We start from the raw sequence: 19647 nt of genomic DNA on the forward strand, positions 1-19647 counted from the left end.
TAGTCAAATTTTGGGGGGATCAAAAGTTACATGCAGATTTTCAACTATGGGGGGGAGGGTTACTCAAGGGTCAACTGTATATGTAAATAGTAAGAAACAAGTCTTAAATATAAGGATACAGAAAAATTGAAAGTAAAAAGAAAAAAAATATATTAAGTAGATGTTAACCAAAAAAAAAAAAAAAAACTGGTGTAATACCAGAGAAAGTAGAGTTTAAGGCAAAATATAAAAGCTGATAGGAGATAAAGCACTGGTAAAAGGAGAATTTGTGCAAGAATTCTACTTCTTTGCATTCTTGTCAATTCAATGCAGATACCACATACCTTCACATCAGACCTGAGATGCTAGAGATGCTTCAGTTCATTTTTCCATATGGAAATAAAAAGAAGACACTGAGATTTTTCTTCAAAAAAGAAAAAAAAAAAAGAAAAAAAGAGGGAACAGAGGTTTTCTCTTTAAAAACTCTCCAAAGAGATCACAGTATGCCCAGATTCTGGTTACATCACTAATTAGTGGAGAGTTTAGTTCATATTAGCATTCAAACTCCCCAATGCCAAGTTGCATGGTCTTTGTTTCCCTTTCTTCTTTCTTTCCTTTCTTTCCTTCTTTTCTTCCTTTCCTCTTCCTTTCTTCCTTCCTTCCTTTCTTTTCTTCCTTCCTTCCTTCCTTCCTTCCTTCCTTCCTTCCCTTCATTCTTCCCTTCCTCCCTTCTTTCTTGTCTTCCTTCTCTCTTTCTTTCTCAGCCATTTGTTATTAAAGGATAATTATGAGGGGCACCTGGGTGGCTCAGGTGGTTGAGTCTCTGACTTCGGCTCAGGTCATGAATTCTCAGTTTGTGAGTTCAAGCCCCACATCGGGCTCTGCACTGAAAGCTCAGAGCCTGCAGCCTGCTTCTAATTCTGTGTCTCCCTCTCTCTCTGACCCTCCCCCACTCACACTCTGTTTCTGTCTCTTAAAAATAAATAAACATTTAAAAAAATTAAAAAGGGACGCCTGGGTGGCTTGGTCGGTTAAGCATCTGACTTTGGCTTAGGTCACAATCTCACAGTTTGTGGGTTTGAGCCCCGTGCCGGGCTCTGTGCAGACAGCTCAGAGCCTGGAGCCTGCTTCCTATTCTGTGTCTCATTCTCTCTCTGCCCCTCCCCCACTTGTGCTCTGTTTGTCTCTTAAAAATAAAGTTAAAAAAATGTAAAACATTTAAAAAAGAGATTCTAAAAGAATAATTTTGATTCTCCACTACTCTCAAAAACTTAAAAATTCTCATGCATTTTTTCTGGACTACTTTTATATTCAAGAGAAATATTTAAGGTTAATCTGCTAAAATATCAACAAGTATAGCATGTAACTCACACATAGCACTTAGGATATGTAAGGCACTATTTTATGTATCTTATAAATATTAACTCATCAAATGCTCAAAATCAGTATTTTTTTATATCCCTATTTTATCAGTGTAGACAATAAAGCACACAGAGATTAATTAACAAGATCACACAGATAAAGAGAGACTAGGAATGGAACCTAGGCTTCAGAGTCAGTGCTTTTAAGCAACTAGAAGAAGTTCTTGACTGGGATTTAGGTGGGCTTTACCACAAACCAGAATTCTGTCTGACCTTGGCAAGACATTTCCCATTTCTATGTCTACTTCCCAATACACAGAAATGAGGAATTTTATCAGACCTCTCCATATAGTTAAAAGCAGTTGTTTTAGGCTTCAATATACTTCTAATAGTCATGTCTAGTTTTCTCCCCAAATTCCTTCCCCTCTTATAAAATTATAGAAATTTTCAATTGAACACACGTTCATATAGCTAAAGACTACATTTGCTAGCTTCTCCTGTAGCTAGATATTGCATATGACTAAGTTCTGGCCAAAGAAATCTGAACATTGGCGGTATGTACAACTTCCAGGTCATTCCTTTCAATGAAAATGGCATGCTCATTCCTATCCCTTCTTTCTTCTTTCTAGCTGACTGGAATACAAGTAAAACTGGGCCATTAGATAAAGACTGTGTTGCCACTTGGCACAGCAAGAAGAAAGGAGAAGGCTGGTTCTCTGCATTTGTGGGGCCCTCAAATTACCCCAGACATTTTTATGAGTGAAAAATGAACTTCTATCTTCTTGGGGCAGGTGGAGGCAATAGATCTCTCAAGTTCAGACACTGACCATGAATCCTACCTAACTTAGAACTGGAAAGTAAATTATCATAAAGTGGGTTATGTTTTCACACAAAAAGCTATAATTAAAAAACATGTTCCTATCCATTGTCAACTTCAAAGTAAATATAAAAGTACAATGTGATATAAATTAAAAAGCCACAAAATTTAAGAAATACCATTAAGCTCCCTTACAGTACAAAGCTATGATACATTTAATATAAAAATACAGGGGCTCCTGGGTGGCTCAGTCAGCTGAGCTTCCAACTTCGGCTCAGGTCATGATCTCACGGTCTGTGAGTTCGAGCCCCGCATCAGGCTCTGTGCTGACAGCTCAGAGCCTGGAGCCTGCTTCAGATTCTGTGTCTCCCTCTCTCTCTGACCCTCCCCCATTCATGCTCTCTGTCTCAAAAATAAATAAACATTAAAAAGTTTTAAAAAATACATATAAATACGTTCTGCACATTGATTATACAGGCTTATATGTAAACATAAAAATACATGTATTGCAATTACACGTGGCATATCAGAAATGTGACTTAAGATTAACATGTCAGGTTTGATGTGACTCAACATTTAATTAATAAGTTTGCTTGCCCTCTCGGAACTTAATTAATGTGGGTTTTTCTTGTTTCTCTGTTTTTTTAATGTGAGACTCCTTTGTTTTCTTAAAAATCAGTCCAGGGAAGCTTAACCTATAAACCTCTCTCAAACACTTTCCTGAATACAATCATTTTATTGACTAGACAGCTGTACTTTGGAAAGGGATCCCGAACTTCTTCTTTACTACCCTTTAGTATGGCTTTTGATGACAAACTTGATGTGCCATGGGTAATTAATTCAGGATACTAACCAAAGTTCTAAATGAAATTACATTAAATCTAAGTAGCTGAGTCCACCTGGATTTGTGTGTTTCTAATGAACACCTGAAAAAGGTTTTAAAAAAATTCTTCTCGAGATTAACTGAGAGGAACCAAAATGATTCTTTAGAATTACTTGCCAAATCTCCAAGCTGTGATCTAGCAACCAATCACAAAACCTTACACACTAGACTGAAAAAAGGAAAACTTTAAGGCAAAAACGCAACGTCCTAACCTGGCCTTATATGACTCCCATTTGAGCCATGCACGGTGGGTTTCACCCTCGTCTAGAAGTCTAGACGGACACTGACTTTAAGAACTCTTCCCCTCAAACTTTTCCGCTTCTATGAGTCCACTGTGAAATGTATGAAATTTTTTCTACTTTTAATTCAGTCTGGAAGTTTTCTTCTCTTTCATCTATCTCTGACTCTTGGCATTTGTGTAGGAGAAACACCTACCTCTACTGAGCAAGGCAAAACATCATTCTTCATTTGGAGCTGCATTCATCAATAGGGTGTTCAGTTTCCCAGTGTTACATTGTCATGCTAAATTAATCCGAGTTCTTTTCTTGTATTGTTTAACACTGTCACTGACTCATTGGCCTAAAGAGACTCTCTTCTTTCTCTCTTTCTTTCTTTAGTTTTATTTATTTATTTTTGAAAGGGCAGTGGAGGGGTAGAGAGAGAGAGAATCCCAAGCAGGCTCCACACCACAAGTGCCGAGCCCTATGAGGGACCTGAACTCATGAAATGTGACATAATGACCTGAGCTGAAATTAAGAGTCAGATGCTTAACAGACTGAGCCACCCAGGAGCCCCAACAGCAGAGGCAGCAGCTAACGTTATTAAATGCTTACTACACATCAGATTGTGCTAAAAACGTCATATGAATTATCATATTTTAAAAATATTTACTGAAGTATAATTAACATACAGTGTTATTTTAGTTTCAGATGTATAATATAATGATTCAACAATTCCATACATTACCTCATGCTCATCACAATACGCATAGTCATCATCACATCAATTACCATGTTTAATCCTAACACCTCTATTAGATACATATCATTATTAGCCCCATTTAATAGAGAAAAAGCTTTAAAGGAATTAAGAAACATGTCCAAAATGAGACAGCTTGTAAATGATTCAAATGGGATTTAAACCCAGGAAGACAGGCAAAGAGTACACTTATAAACTTTTCAAAAATATAATAAGAGCATGTCGTAATTTTATAACTACTCATTTAAATTAAATTTTCCTTTATTCAGCAATTACATATGTATAGCCCAGATAACAGGTTAAGGATACCACATCAGTGACTACTTCCAAATAACAATCAGATGCTGCCTGAAATACAGAGCCACAGAGCCCCACCCACACTGACGCCACCCTGTGAAGTACTCTTGGTATTGTTCTTCCTTGCCACTCCAACATCCTGAAGAATTTCAGTGCGTGGAAAGGATCAGGGTGGCATTATGAAAACCACAATGACCTAGTATGTTACTTAGAAAATAAATTTTACTTTAAAGACATGCGGTATGATTGAATTTACATTGTTTCTAGTTTGTTTTTTTTAATGTGTGCAAATTTAGTAAGAACAAAGGAAGGGGCCAAAGATAAAAGTACTAAAAGGTGTGAAAAGTGGGGCACCTGGCTGACTCAGAACAGTGTGGGACTCTTGATCTCAGAATCATGAGTTTGATCCCCACATTGCGTGCAGAGATTAGTAAAAATAAACAAATAAACCAACTTTTTAAAAAGGTGCAGAAAACAACGTAAAAGAACATGAAAGGGAACCTGTACAAAAAAGGAAAAGAGAAGAAAATAAAGAGAAAAGTAGAGTATTTAAGAATGAGAAAGATTACAAAAAGTGACAAAAGTAAATTGCAAATGTACAAAAGTAATTTACACAAGTAAAGGTAAATCATAAAACACACTAATAGCAAAAATAAGAAACAAAAAAAAAAAAGAGAAAAATCTGTGTCTATGACCATTCTTTTTTTGTAAGCATCTACGTACTATAGGTCTCATTACTGTTTTTTAGATTTCTGTTCTTTGGTAGCTATTCAGACAGTGCTCACTATTTTGTAGATCAGGAAAATACTAATTTGATACCCTACTCATTTACTCACATTACCTTTCTCTGTTAACTTTTTTTTTAAGTACACAGACTAAAATTCAAGAGCCTAAATGGTTATATGAAATATTAAAAGTATTTTATTTTATCCTTAAATGTATTTTCTTAATATATTATCACTTTATATTACTCTTCCACAATATAACATTAGAAAGCATACCTCCTTTCAAAGTTAAATATATTACTTACAACTGTCAAAGGTAGAAGCTCTTTCCAACCTGCCAATGATATCTTTGTTATAATAAAACAACAAAAAAAGAATGATACTGTCTTAATTTTTTTTAATGTTTGTTTCTTTTTGAGGTGGGGGGAGGAGCAGAGAGAGATGGGCAAAGGATCCAAAGTGGGCTCCGAGCTGACAGCAGAAAGCCGGATGCAGGGCTCAAACTCATGAACTGTGTGTGAGATCATGACCTGAGCTGAGACCCAGAGTCAGACACTTAAGCCCCTGAGCCAACCAGCAGACACCCCAAGAATGATGTTTTCTTATTTGAAAGTTGCTAAGAGTGTAGATCTTAAAAGTTTTCATCACAAGGAAAAAAAAATTGTAACTATGTACAAATCATTACACTGCATAACTAAAACTAATATAATGTTACATGTCAATTATACCTCTATTTTAAAAAATGATGTTTTTCTGTGTGGTCTTTTTTGCAAGCTAATATCCCTTTACTTACATAAATATAATTTATATGTAAATATATATAAATATAAACATACAACTTTAAATAAATGAATAAATAATTTAAATAAATAAATTTAAATAAAAATAAAAAAAATTTTTAATGTTTATTTATTTTTGAGAGAGAGTGACAGAGTGTGACCGGGGGAGGAGCAGGGAAAGGGACACAGAATCTGAAGCAGGCTCCAGGTTCTGAGCTGTCAACAAAGAGCCTGACGCAGGGCTCAAACCCTTGAACAGTGAGATCATGACCTGAGCTGAAGTCGGACGCTTAACCGACTAAGCCACCTAGGCGCCCCTAAATAAATAACTTTATATAAATACCTCCATTCACCCTAAAACCTGGAATTTATTACTTATGAACAAAGTTAAGAACAATGCTTTAACCCTAAGTATTTAATACAAACCCAAATTCAACCAAAAGGATACCTTATTTCACAGGATTAAAAGAATGTGTGATACACCACAGCTCACTCAAAAACATCACTGGAATTCCTTCTAACGCAAATGAAAATTTGATTACAAATAAAAACTGCTTTTATTAAACTATTCAAAAACCCACTGATTCATAACTGGGGAAATACATTTATAAATTAACTTCTGAATGGTTGAAAATATATCCAAGGAACCTAAGTGGAAACACATAAAATGCAACTTCTTCTGGAAAAAAAAATCTTCATTTTATACATGTTCAAGAACAGCCATCCATTCTGTCAAACTAGTTACCAAGAATGCTTGAATACGTTCTTGAGTCATCCAGAACTGTTGTAGCACAAAATTAAAATGGTGATAACCTTCCTGTCACTGCAACTGGTTTTAGACATCACTTCAGTTTTTAAAAATTGAGAAGAAATTGTAATATGCCAAAAAAGGTACTGAATAATGAAAATGGAACCTATTTAAATAATCACCTATGTGAGCTGTTGATGAATTGCTGTTAAAAAACAAAACAAAAAATAAAAAGAACTCTGGTCATTAAAGGTAGTGATATCTGGGAACACTCTAGGAATAGAGTCTAGAACGTTTCAGGCAAAAATTAATTTCTAATTACTTATTATCATAATACCTTAGAAAAAAACCAACTTATACTTTTCCCATGCATGCTCCACTCAGTCTGGTGAGGAGGAAGAAAATACAAAGAGGCAGTCAAGGAATAACACTGTGACCTGGGATGAATTTCTTGCCATCACCTCTTGGCAATGGACAGACTCCAAAGCTATGACTACTTTCTCTGATACTGCCTTCCTCTCCGATCGTACTCTCAGTAGAAAATTGAGATGTATCTCAATAGAAAATGGGCCAATCAACTTCAGTGAAATAAATTTGCTCTCTATCCCAAAATATATAATCTTTTTTTAAAAAAAGCAATTAGAGCAAAGTAACAGGATGAATGAATTAAAAATATTTATACATGTTTACATTGTGCGTGTGTGCTATACTTTAATAAAAATTCACTTATTTTAAAAATCAGGAAATGAGCCTCAGAAAGTTTCATTAACATAGTGCTTATGTTACATGCTCACATGGCATAGAAAAGGTAGAACCTGGATACAAACTATCTATTCATCTCTCTGACTCCAAAGACACTGGCTGCTTTTGGTGATTATACTATACTGTCTTCCACTCAAATGAAGTGCACCAAAATAATTAATCATTCCATATATATTAAATGTTTATACAAAATGCACTAGGCATTGTGCTGGGTACTAGAAACTTATAACTATATAGTGGTAAGAAATTATGCCAATAATTAAAATTTATTTTTGATCTTAGCCATTGCCATATATGCATAAATAAAAGGTAAGTCCTATACAGAAGTATATCCTTTGAAGGAATCAAGACAGGCTTTATGAAGAAAATGGTATCTAGGATAGCTCAAAAGATGGATTAAGTTTAACAGATTTGACCGTTAGAAAACATCAGGGAAACATTTCCAAAGCCATATGACTGAGAAAGGGCTGGATGTTTTAAAGTACTGGGTTTAAGCATAACTTTAATGTATATACAAGGGAAAACATTCTAGCAAACATGACTGAAGCAGATGGGAATAGAAACTAATGGAACTAATAGAAGCAGATAATCATGAAACTTGATGCCAGGTAAAGAAATGTGGATTTCTTCCTGAAAGTACTAAGAAATCATTAAACATTTTTGAGCACAGGAATTACATGATTAAAGCAATAACTTTGGAACTATTAGTCTGGTATCAGGGAAGGTAGCAATAGGCAAAAATCATTTGGAGGATGTTGGCAGAGAGGGGGAGGAGTCAAACATTCATTTCAAATCCTGGGAGGATAGAAGAAAGATTACATCAGAAAAAGAATTGTGAAATCTAGAAGGGACAAACAAGTTTCTTACTGTTTTTTCACATTTTCTTTGTTTAGGTTTGGCTAGGGGTGGGGTGATTTTGCTTTTAAAACCCTGAATTGAAAGTGGCAGACTGATATACAAGTGTAAATGTCCAAGAGACCAAATGGAGAGAGAAGATTAAAGCTTGAGAGGGACTGGAGAGTCATCCTATTGAGGATAACAAAATCAATGCTGAGGGCAAAAGAGAAAAATTAGCATGGAAGCAGTTCTGAGTATTAAGGTGCAAGAAGAGGACTGACAAAGGAAAAAGAGATCACATTACATTAATATGTACAGACCTCATTATGGATGATTTAAAGAGGAGTAACTTCACTATGTTTTTCATTTTAACCTTAGCTGTTTCTGTCCTCATCTACTGTACAGATAGGAGTGGACATATTCTGGTTACAAATTATATGCGTTCAACCCTACAGTTTCAAGTAACTAACAGCAAAAATAGCACCTGGCCCTTCTGCGCAGGCATGCACACGCACTGACGCACACATGCATGTGTGAGCACACAAACACACACATGCACAATATTAAGTAATTGGATAAAGGCTTTCACAATAAGGAAAGGAAGCTGTCAAAGAGCCCCTAGATACTACCTGGTGAATAGTTTTGCCAGTTCCTGTCATTTAACTGCCAGCAACAATTGTTCACATTAATTATAATTATATATATATATATTTTATATATATTTTAAATTATATATAAATATATAATTATAATTATATATTTTGCACCATGTATTCATAAGAACTTGCCAGTAGGTATGCTTTTTTAATTTAAGAGATGCTTTATTTTAATTTCTGATCTTAATTTGATAGTAATTCAACAATTTAGTTTTCAGTTTATCTACCCTCCAGCCCAGTTAAGGAGTTAATGTTCTAGAAATAACATTTAATGTATTTAAGAAAGCTTACTATTTCAAAGGCCTTGAAGAAATTTTCTGTAAAACAAACAAAAATTACTGCTTCCTGGTTTCCATTTTGAAAATTTGAATTTTAGGGAAGGAGTGGTATGAGGTTGGGCTAAGTGGCTTTTCACAGAATAGAAGTGCCTGTATTTCCATCAAAGTATAGTCTCTATAAATCAAGATACTAAAGCAGAACTAAAGAAATGGTTTACTACTGTTGAATTTTTTTTCAGAAAAATCTAACTGTACAGCAATTAGAAGAAAAAGAAGCTGTGCTGGTAGGAGAAGAAACAGATTCAGAGTGATATATCCTGAACAGTGGAAAAGTATATTAGGTCATACTCTTGGCTTTGCTCAGGTGGGCAGTAAAACACCGTCAGCCATGTTAACTCCAAATTCAACTCAAGCTCATGAATATTTACTGAGCACCTACTGAGCCAGGCGTGTAGGGAAGGATAAATAAGTTGACAATTTGACCAAAAGATATCTAATGCAAAATCAAGACACACACTAGTTTTCTACATTAGTTCTAATTTCAGACTGCAAATTTTAATTTTTGGTTGGGGAAACGGCTTCATGGTGTCTAGTGTCCCAATCTGGGATTTTCATATCCCCACACTTTATTGTTTTTCTGATTTGTATTAAAAATACAAAAGCCACAAATTTCTGATTTGTATTAGAAATACTATGTAACCCTGATAAATTGGTTCTGGATGAGAAAGACTGATACCTTATCAGAGATGATGACAGCTACGATAACAACCCAGATATCTTAAGTACATTTTCAGGCAAGCATATTATATCAAGTACAAGTGTGTTCCATGTCAAGGCATTTATGATGCAAAATATTTTAACTGGGATTCTCCTTAAAAAAAGACTTCATGTGTGAGGATAAAAAATGTTTTGTGAACAGAAGGCAAGGACATACGATGACACCATATATTAATATCCAATGGTAATTTTACAGTGCTCAGCTTCTGGGTCTATCAGCTTCTGGGTCTATTTTTTATCCCAGTACCCTATTTTTAAGGCGTAAATGATTAAAGGTAATCTTCAATTTAATTATCACTTAATATCTCAGATCTAAAAATGAAGGACAACATATAAACCAAATACAAAATATTCTGCTTTTCTACCTAGAACACCAAGATATCCAGGTGAAAATTAAATACAAACACAAATTTTATAGGTCAAATACACAGTCCACTACTTTGGTTCTCATAGGTACATGAATGATCTAGTACCTAATGTACTAGTATTAGTACCTAGTACCAACTGATTACAATTCAATCACACCATTTATTGCCAAGGTCTATAACAAACACAGAGAAAATGATTAGTAGATAAAGTGCAAGTAAGATGAAAAGTCCCCTGAGTCCAAATTTGAAGCTGGAAGTAACTACGAGCATATAATCCCTGAGGGCATATGTGCAGCAATACTACAGAGGCCACAGGATTGGTAGAAGGCTTCAAGTGACACCTGGGTTAAATGTAAAATAACTGTGTGTTTGACTAAATGATCTGAAAAGTCACCTTCAGCCCCAAACATCAGTTACTTTATACCTTACAATTTTGTGGAGTCTGTACCATGTTAATAGGAACCTTCAGAACCAAGAAGAAAGAATCCACTGAGAGTAAGAGTAACTACTAAGTTGAAAAATTCAATTTTGGCCTTTTAAAAGATAGTAGACAGAAAAATGACTTGGCCCATAGAAGACAGAGAGGAAAATGTTTCTGCTTGGGAAATCTATTACTTATAGCTACTGGTTGCCTAAAATTGAGCATAGTACAATGATTTTTAAGTATATGAGTACAAGGAAATAAAGTGTATTTTATGTTTTATAGAAAACTATAAAAAGAATAGTCTTATTCTTATAACACAATCTCTTTCTGTGCCTTGTCTCCTCAATATTTCCCATTTGATTGGCTCCTTTCACGCAAGAATATGTACTGAAAAGCAATCTAAAACATGAGCTTATATAATTGCTTCAAAAACAAATACCTTGATTAATTTAACTTCATTCTAGCTATAAATTCTAACTAATTTTTTTTTTTCAGAAATTTAGATGTAAAGATCACTAGATCAGAAACAGAAATGTCCTTATCAGTAGCAATCAAGTTCTATCTCAGCTAAGGCTTTGCTTTTTCCCAGTTTTGTGAAGAGCTCTTAAACTGAATCTCAAAGTAAATAGCTTTTCCCTTGAAATATAAGCACAGTTTGTTTAAGTATTAAGTTAAAGCTCTGGTTGTTTTGTCTAAGAAAAGCCATCTTCACAAGACAAAAGTATTTGCCTTAGTTTAGGGGTTAGCTCTATGATGAGTTGCTACTTCTTTCTCTTTACAAACTTTAAAAAATATTAAAAATAAAATAAGCTAATTAACAAAATTTAGTTCTCTTTATTTTAATGAAATTATACTTTAAATAATTTATGGTACAAAAGATGTACCATAAATTCCATTTTAATCATTTAATAATATTTGGTTCAATATTTAATAATCATTTAATAATATTTGGTTCAATAAGTATTCTTGTAAATTCACAAAAAGCAAGCATTCTTCTGAAAATAATTTATATTAAACCTAATGTATATGTACTCAAGTTTTGTATTAGACTTCTTTTACACAGTATAATTCTCTAACACATATTTCTCATTTATAGAATATATGCAAGTGACATAAATGTAAAGATAATTTTGTAATGATTATTGAAATCTGATAGTAAACACATGATCAGATGTATTACTATCCTGTTTTAACATATAGATAACATTTCAAAATATAAATAACAAAGGAACTATTCTGAAAATTAGTTAAACACATAAATAGGTGCTATCCTCATGTATGTTTCTACTTCATCCTAAAAAGTAGACACTTGACACATTTTCCATCTGAAATATGGTTTCCTATCATTGCCCAATGAGTTTTAGAATTTATTAGATTAAGGAGAACAGAATTATAAAAACTATTACCAAGTCACAGCTTCTTGGCTTTTAAACAGAATAAATGGGGCAGGGAGGCAGCACCTGGGTGGTTCAGTCGGTTAAGCATCAGACTTCAGCTCAGGTCATGATCTTGCAGTCCGTGAGTTCGAGCCTTGCACCTGGCTCTGTGCTGACAGCTCAGAGCCTGAAGCCTGCTTCAGATTCTGTGTCCACCTCTCTGTCTGCCCCTCCCCTGTTCATTAATAGGTATTATTTAATGAACTTTAAGGATATTTCTACATACATCAGAAATCTGGAGAGAAGAGAATAAATCAGCCAATTATTGAGCTATTGTTAACAACCACGTGGGTTTTTTTGGAGTGATCAGTGACATATTCAAATATTTGGCCTAAAATTTTTAATGATTTATCTAGATATTTACCAAGAGTTTTATTGTATTATGAGGCAATGATTATTTAGCTGAATTTCTAATAATTCTTGCAATATATCTTACATTTGAAAGAATTAGATAATATACTCAATTTTTCATAATGAGTCAAATAGTCATACATAATAACAATGTGTGAGACAGCTTTAGGCTAGGCACTAGGCACTCATGAAATACTTTACTTCTCTTATTAGCACAAAGAAAGGACTTTTGTTATATAGCTTTGCTATCCTGGAATTGACAACACTTTTAAATTCTACTTTAACCATAAAAAATATTGCAAGGAAACTAAAGTACCGAAGATTGGGTCTTATAAAAGTTGCTCTCCAAATAGTTGAGTGGTGTGCCAGAGGAAAACACAGGAAACAAAGGCCAAATAAGGAAACTATATGATATGAAGAAGCATGAAAACCAAAACCAACACATATATAAATACTAGACACCTATGCTACACTATAGAATTAAAGAACTGTAATGTTTAGCAGCAAGAAGACCTTCTGGCATTGATAGGGAAAAAATCTGTTATTAGATGGCCAACAGGACTGATAGGGAAATTCCAATCTCTGACCAGACTCCCCTTCCGGGTTCTTCTTCCTACCCCACTTGCCCACGCCAAATTACTACTAATGAGGAATGCAGAAGTAGCAGACTATAAATTGTTCCCTCTGCTTACACACTCAGGGCTCAGACCTCTGGAGAGTGATCTCCTCTGAGCCTGCTGGTGTGAAATAAACTTGCCGCCTCCCAAGATCTCTGAGTGCTGCTTGGTTCTTCCGCTGGGTGATCCAGACTAGGTTCTGTAACAGCATGAATATTCAGTCAGGTAGCAGGAGAACAAGTAAGAGCAAGCTGAGGGAGACACATAAAAGTGCTGTGCCCAGAAATTCCATACATAATAAAATTATATGTGAAGTATATGCCTAATTTAACTCATTAGGATGAGACAGTTAAAATTTTTTTAAATGATGGCCATAAATACTTTCACATATCTTTTTCACACATCTTACTGCATCTTCAAAACAACCCTGTGAGTTAAATAGTTTAAGATTATGAAACATAACAAAAGAAATATATAATATGCTTCATTAAAAAAAATAAGAAAAGTAGATCATCCTATAGTTTTAGAATGAACAAAAACATAAAATACATATATCCTGTGCCTCAGGAGCATGGATGCAAAAAATAATTGTGAGTTTCTGTTTGCTTCTGAATAGTAATACACGAGTACCTCTCCTCTTCAAGCCACTCATCCTCAATCTTCCCTTAGTCATGCTATTGGGTTTCCCTGGCATATTCTTTGTCCTTTCCCCCCACCCTGCTTCAGTTCAGTTTCAATTTCCTTCTTAAAGCCTTCCCCAGTGAATACAATCTACTCAAATTTTTTCCGTCTGTGTAAACTACAATTAAGAAAATCCTAAAACTAGGTTTTATTATAAAATTTCATTTGCAAATCAGTTGGTTGAAAATTAGAATTTCTTTTATGTAAGAAAACATGTTATAAAATTTCCAGGCTTTCAATAAAAAGCCTTTTAAATTTACAATAATAGAAATACTATTTGAGGTGAAAAGTAATAGAAAATTATTTCCTAAGATTCTTATAGCTTATAATAAATGCTAGTGTTTATTCAATTAGCAGAACATGAGGAAACATACCAGAGTTCTGTACTGATTCTGAATACAACTTTTGGATGCTTTCTGGACGGACTTTCAAAGTCTAACTGCAGTATACAAAAAAAAAAAAAAAAAAAGAGAGAGAGAGAGAGAGAAAAGTTAACATTGCAGGCTTTAGGTTGACATCCTTAGAAAGGCCTGGGTGTAAGGACAGCCTTTGGCTGGTTGCTGGGAATTTTGATTTCAGGAGGGTTCACACCATTCACAAAATGGTGGCTCACTATGTCTAAACTGCTTGCACAAACAATATGGTTTATACTAAACATCTGCTTTCCTTCTAGGAGTTTGAATTTTGGTATATACTAGGCAGAGGGTGTCTACATGACTAGCCCCCCCAACCCCCAATAAAAACCTTTGACACTGAGCTCAAATGAGCTTCCTGGTAGATGTTTCACATTTGTGACCACAACTAGTTGCTGGAGTAATTCAGTGCAACTTGTGTGACCCTACTAAGAAAGCGCTCTTGGAAGCTTAAATTTGAAATCCTCTAGACTTCCTCCTGTGAGCCTTTTGCTTTTTCTTCCATCCTTCCCTTGCCTTTTTTTTTTCTTTATAAGTTTTGCTATAATAATTATATCAGCAAGTGTGGCTATATGCTGAGTTCTGTGAATCTTTCTAGTAACTCACTGTATTTCTGGGGGTTCTTGGGGCCCCCTGCCCCCGGCTATTACTATATTTTGTCTCATTTCCATTAAATGTATGGATATTTCATTCTTAATACAAGTAAAGTAGTAATTGCATTTTGATCCTTCTCATTTGTGATTAAGGTTGTTTGAGGTTCTTCGTAAGAGTATGAGCAAAAGAGAAATATTTTAGTATAATAACTAAACCATATTTAGAAAAGAAGAAAATTTAAATAAGATGTGTGTACATATGAGGGGAAACATACTGCTTGAAATAGAATAAACTGAAAAGTGAGTTGCAAAAAGGGTTCAAGGTAATGGAAGGAAAGGAAGGAAACCTGGAACAACATTTTCTATGAAGAAGAAAGCAGTGGTAGAGGGAGAGGCCGAGTCCAGTGATTCTCTGTGTTTGCCACCATATTGGTGCAGAACATGTTGGTTGTTAAGTCCCTAAGAAGGACGATAACTGACATCTGAAGTGCAAGTAGATGAGTACTTAGTAAATACTTGTTAACCAAGCTCAATCTTCTCCTAAAATAGCCATGGAGTCACCAAGTTTTCCAAAAAAATTATGAATAAATGAGATAGTCTTTTCAAAGAAGTTTTTAAAAAACAACTAATGACAAGATGCCTAGAAACTTTACAACAAACTTATTAGAAATGAAAAAGAAATAAGATCACATATCAAAAATTCAGAGCTTCAAAAAAATCAAATGGTAGCAAATGAACTTTTACGTGGACAACTAACAGTTGAAAAAGATCTTTAACGGTAAAAAGTTATAATTTGAGATAAGAAAATTCTGACCACAAAGAAAAACAGGGAAGTCTATGTAATAGAGCAAGAGAGGTTCAAATTAGAAGTTAGTTAAAACAAAAAAACAATTCAAGCTCTTATCATGTCTTTAACCAATAATAAAAAGTTCTTTAAATAAATCAAAAACAGGAAGTCAGATAGATTATAGCTGGTCCACTTAATCTTGGTAAAAATAAACGCACTCATGAGTAGAAATTATATAGGAAAAGGCAATAATAAAAATCACAATTTGCATAGACTTTTACATTTCTCAGAGATCATTTACACACCATAGTCATTTCAGTCGTAAAACAATCCTGTAAGAGTAGTGAACATTTTAACACCTTTTCTAAAAGTTAAAAAAAGAGGTTCATCTGGATAAGTGATTGATGTCAGATGAATCAATAAAAGAAGAGCTTATATTAGGACCCGGATTTCTCTACTTCTTAAAAATGGGATTTTCCTTTCCCCACCAATGTATTTCAAACTGTGTCTCTCAGAAGAGGACTTAGAGATATGTTTGGAATGAGGAGGGAAGTGTTACAAAGAGGAATTATCAGGCTCTTGCCAGAGATTTAAAAGGAATGTATCAGAAGGAAAATCAAAGTGGTAATTAACTGTGGATCTTTCAGGTCATATGTGTAATCCAGTAAGTACTGTAAGTGATGCAGTTTAATAGTGATTATGTATTGAGGGACCTACTCATATGCTTTCCACATAAGATGTAGAAAGCTGGAAACAGTATTGTTTCCAACCTCATCACACATAAACAAAAAAGGCAGTTAATCTACAAATTTTCTTGAGCCCCTAAGAGAGCTCATCTAAGTAAGACAGACACCTCCAAGGAGAAACAGGACGTGAGCACTTGGCTACCTGAAGCAGATGACAGATGGAATACAGGCTGATAAGGACTCAGCTAAAATTTCTAACAAACTGCTAAAGGCTGAGTGTGAACCAGCATGAGAATAGAGAATCCCTGGGAGCCAGAAACATCGGGGGAATGAATGCTCATCTACTCAGTAAGTCTTCTCACATTCCTCAGAGGGCAAAAAAAGTTGGGGGGGAAGAAGAGATTGGAGAGACCTCCCTCAAATAGAAGGCCTGGAGGACCGGAAAAGCAGCTACTGTGAAAAAAGCACAAAGTCCCACTTAGTCCCTCTCCCCTCAAAAAACAAAAAACCTTAAACTAAGGATGAAAGGTCAAAAACCCCTGTAGCCCTCAGGGCACAGGTGAAGAGTCAAGCTGAAGGAAAAGAACAGAAAAAAAGCCCTCCATCCCTGGAGGGAAAAGAAGAAAAAAACATCTGGAATTTACTACTAGTGGTCCTCCACCACTGGGATAAGACAGGATTGCTCACAATGTGACACCCAAGACACTCAGGGAAACAACCTTCCAGTAACACTGAGGCTGACTCAGAACAAAGCATGTCACCCCATGTCCTATACTGCCAGGCCAGTAATTATCAAGTAACAAAAAGTCTACTTCTAGGGGAGGTTCCAGATAGTAACAAGAGACCCTGTGTAAGACTCAGAAACAAATTAAAGATTTTGGGGTGAAGATAGACCAGATATTGGGCTAAACCCTTGAGCAAACCAGCCTCTATTCTGAACACAAAATAATGCTAGAGAAATCTGAAGCCCATAGTGCACTGATACCAAAGCAACAACAAAACCTGACCCCAGCAAAACCCCTGACTATATTAACTTAACTGCTCTCCCCATACATGAAAGGACTAGGAAAAAAAGAGCATGTCAATTTTTAAGCAGAATAAAATTTATCTCAGTCTCCACTGTCCTAGACAAGATATTTAGCTTTCAGTCAAAAAGTACAAGCCATATGAAAAAAGAAGGAAAAAAAAAAAAGCACATAGTCAACCAACAAAGAAATAAATTGATATGAGAAAGTTAGTGGCATTATCAGGCAAGAAATTTAAAGTATCTGTGATTAATATGTTAATATATTCCAGTGTAAAAAGGTTGACCAAAAGCCAGAACAAATGGAAAATTTCAGTAGAGATGGAAACTATAAAAGAAAATCAAATCAAATCAAATCAAAAGATGGAAATAAAAACACGGTAACAGAGATAAAGGCTGCCTTTGACAAACTCATCAGTAAGCTCAACACAGTGAGGAAATCATCAGTCAACCTGAAAATAAGGAAATAAAAATCACTCACCGTGAAACACAAAGAGTAAACTAAAAAAAAAAAAAAAAAAAAAAAACCACAATTAAAAAAAATAAAAAACACAAGTATGAATAAAAAAGAGAACAGATCATTCAAGTACTATGTGACAATATAAAAGTGTAACACACCTGTAAGGAAAAGAGGTAAAAAAGATTACAGAAAAAAATATTTGAAGATATTTGAATAGCTGACAACTTTTCATAATTAGTAAAATGTAACAAAACACAGATTCGACTTGCTCAAAAAGCATCAAGTAGGATAAGTATCATACATAGATGTATTATATTCAAATCCCATAATAAATATATATAGATAGATAGATAGATAGATAGATATAGATATAGATGGCATCTAGAAAAAAAAGGAATTACAACAAACTTCTGATAATAATTTGCCATACAGAAGATAATGGAGTGATATCTTTTATTACAGAGGTATAAAATATCACAGAGTAGAGACCAGCCATCCCCACTATACCCTATCCAAATTCCTCAACGAAGGAATCCAGCAGCATAACAAAAGCTCTACACCATTATGTTCCTGGTATAATTTTGTTACACAGACACAGGAAGTGAAAAAACAGTCTGTACATCCCTACCTCTAGTTTTGTTTCCTCCAACCCACCCTGATACCTGAGTGGACTTTTTGTGTGTGTGTTTCAGAATTTAAAAAGAAAAAAAAAGGTGTATTTATTTATTTTGAGAAAGAAAGTAAGTGCACATGTGCATGTGCACCCGAGTCACAGGAGAGGCAGAGAGGGTGAGAGAGAATCTAAGCAGGTTTCGTGCGGTCAGCATGGAGTCTGATGGGGGGCTCTATCTCAGGAACTGTGAGATCATGACCTAAGCTGAGATCAAAAGTCAGGTGCTTAGGGCATCTGGGTGGCTCAGTTGGTTGAGCATCCGACTTCGGCTAGCGTCATGATATCGCAGTTCGTGAGTTCGAGCCCCATGTCGGGCTCTGTGCTGACAGCTCAGAGCCTGGAGCCTGCTTCTGATTCTCTGTGTGTCTCTCTCTCTCTGCCCCTTCCCCACTCATGCTCTGTCTCTCTCTGTCTCTCAAAAATGAATTTAAAAAATAAAAAAAAAAGAGTCTGGTCAAACCCTACTTAGATCCTTAATCACAAAAACTGTAACCTCTCCTTCATGAGAAATGCAAAGAAATCTGACTGTCTTTATTCTCTAAACATGTATAGTACCAAGCAGTAACCTGGTATTAACACCGTTGCTCTTACTCTTCTGAGGAGAGTAAATTTTAAATCATCTGAAAGATCCAGGACCCCACAGTGGGGTTGCCATTTGGGAATGTATGGCAAAGGGAGTGCCTGATAACCTGACATCTGAAGGTGAGCTTTTGCCAATGGGACCACTGTTAGGAGAAGGGGAAGATGCCTAACCTCTTTTTGCCCAGGCCAAAAATTCCAGGCTAATGATGTTATTAGCCAGTTATATCATTAAAGGTTTTATGATGAGTCCAGTTACATCATTTTTACTTTATTCAAGACTGAAAGGAGTAAGTTTCTATTTCCCCCCTATTCTTCAATAAAAACACTTTTAACAAAAACAAATGAACATAATTTTTAGACCAGAAGGGCCTTTTCACAGGGATGCTGAAAATATTAAATTTTATTGTCTAACTTCTAGGACAAGTCACCAAGACGTCATAGCAATTTGCTTACAAACAATAGACAGTGAATGGTCAAAGCCTGTAGATATCATGGAGGGTGGGGAAGGAAAGAGAAAGGGAAAGAGAGAGAGAGAGGGAGAGAGAATGAATAGGTCTGCCTCTGGTTCAGGAGAGGATTTTTCCAAGGACAAAAACTTTTCTACAGGCTGTGTCTTTCACTTATTCTCTCAACTCATCCCAAAATGCTCTATCAAAATTCTGGTAGATATCCCTG

At 35.2% G+C, this 19647-nt stretch overlaps 1 protein-coding gene across 4 annotated transcripts in view; it reads right to left on the minus strand.

Moving 5' to 3' along the window:
* Positions 1-19647, minus strand: part of SSBP2 (single stranded DNA binding protein 2) — a 323509-nt gene that overhangs the window by 168328 nt on the left and 135534 nt on the right. Inside the window, exon 5 of one of the 4 annotated variants that reach the window (XM_047861094.1) lies at positions 14129-14193. The exons of the other annotated variants lie outside the window; for them this stretch is intronic. The gene's annotated coding sequence lies outside the window, so the exon portion shown is untranslated. The remainder of the gene's footprint in view (positions 1-14128; positions 14194-19647) is intronic. 4 annotated transcript variants of the gene reach the window in all.

Source organism: Prionailurus viverrinus, chromosome A1 (genome assembly GCF_022837055.1).
Source record: "Prionailurus viverrinus isolate Anna chromosome A1, UM_Priviv_1.0, whole genome shotgun sequence".
Classification (NCBI taxonomy): Eukaryota; Metazoa; Chordata; class Mammalia; order Carnivora; family Felidae; genus Prionailurus; species Prionailurus viverrinus.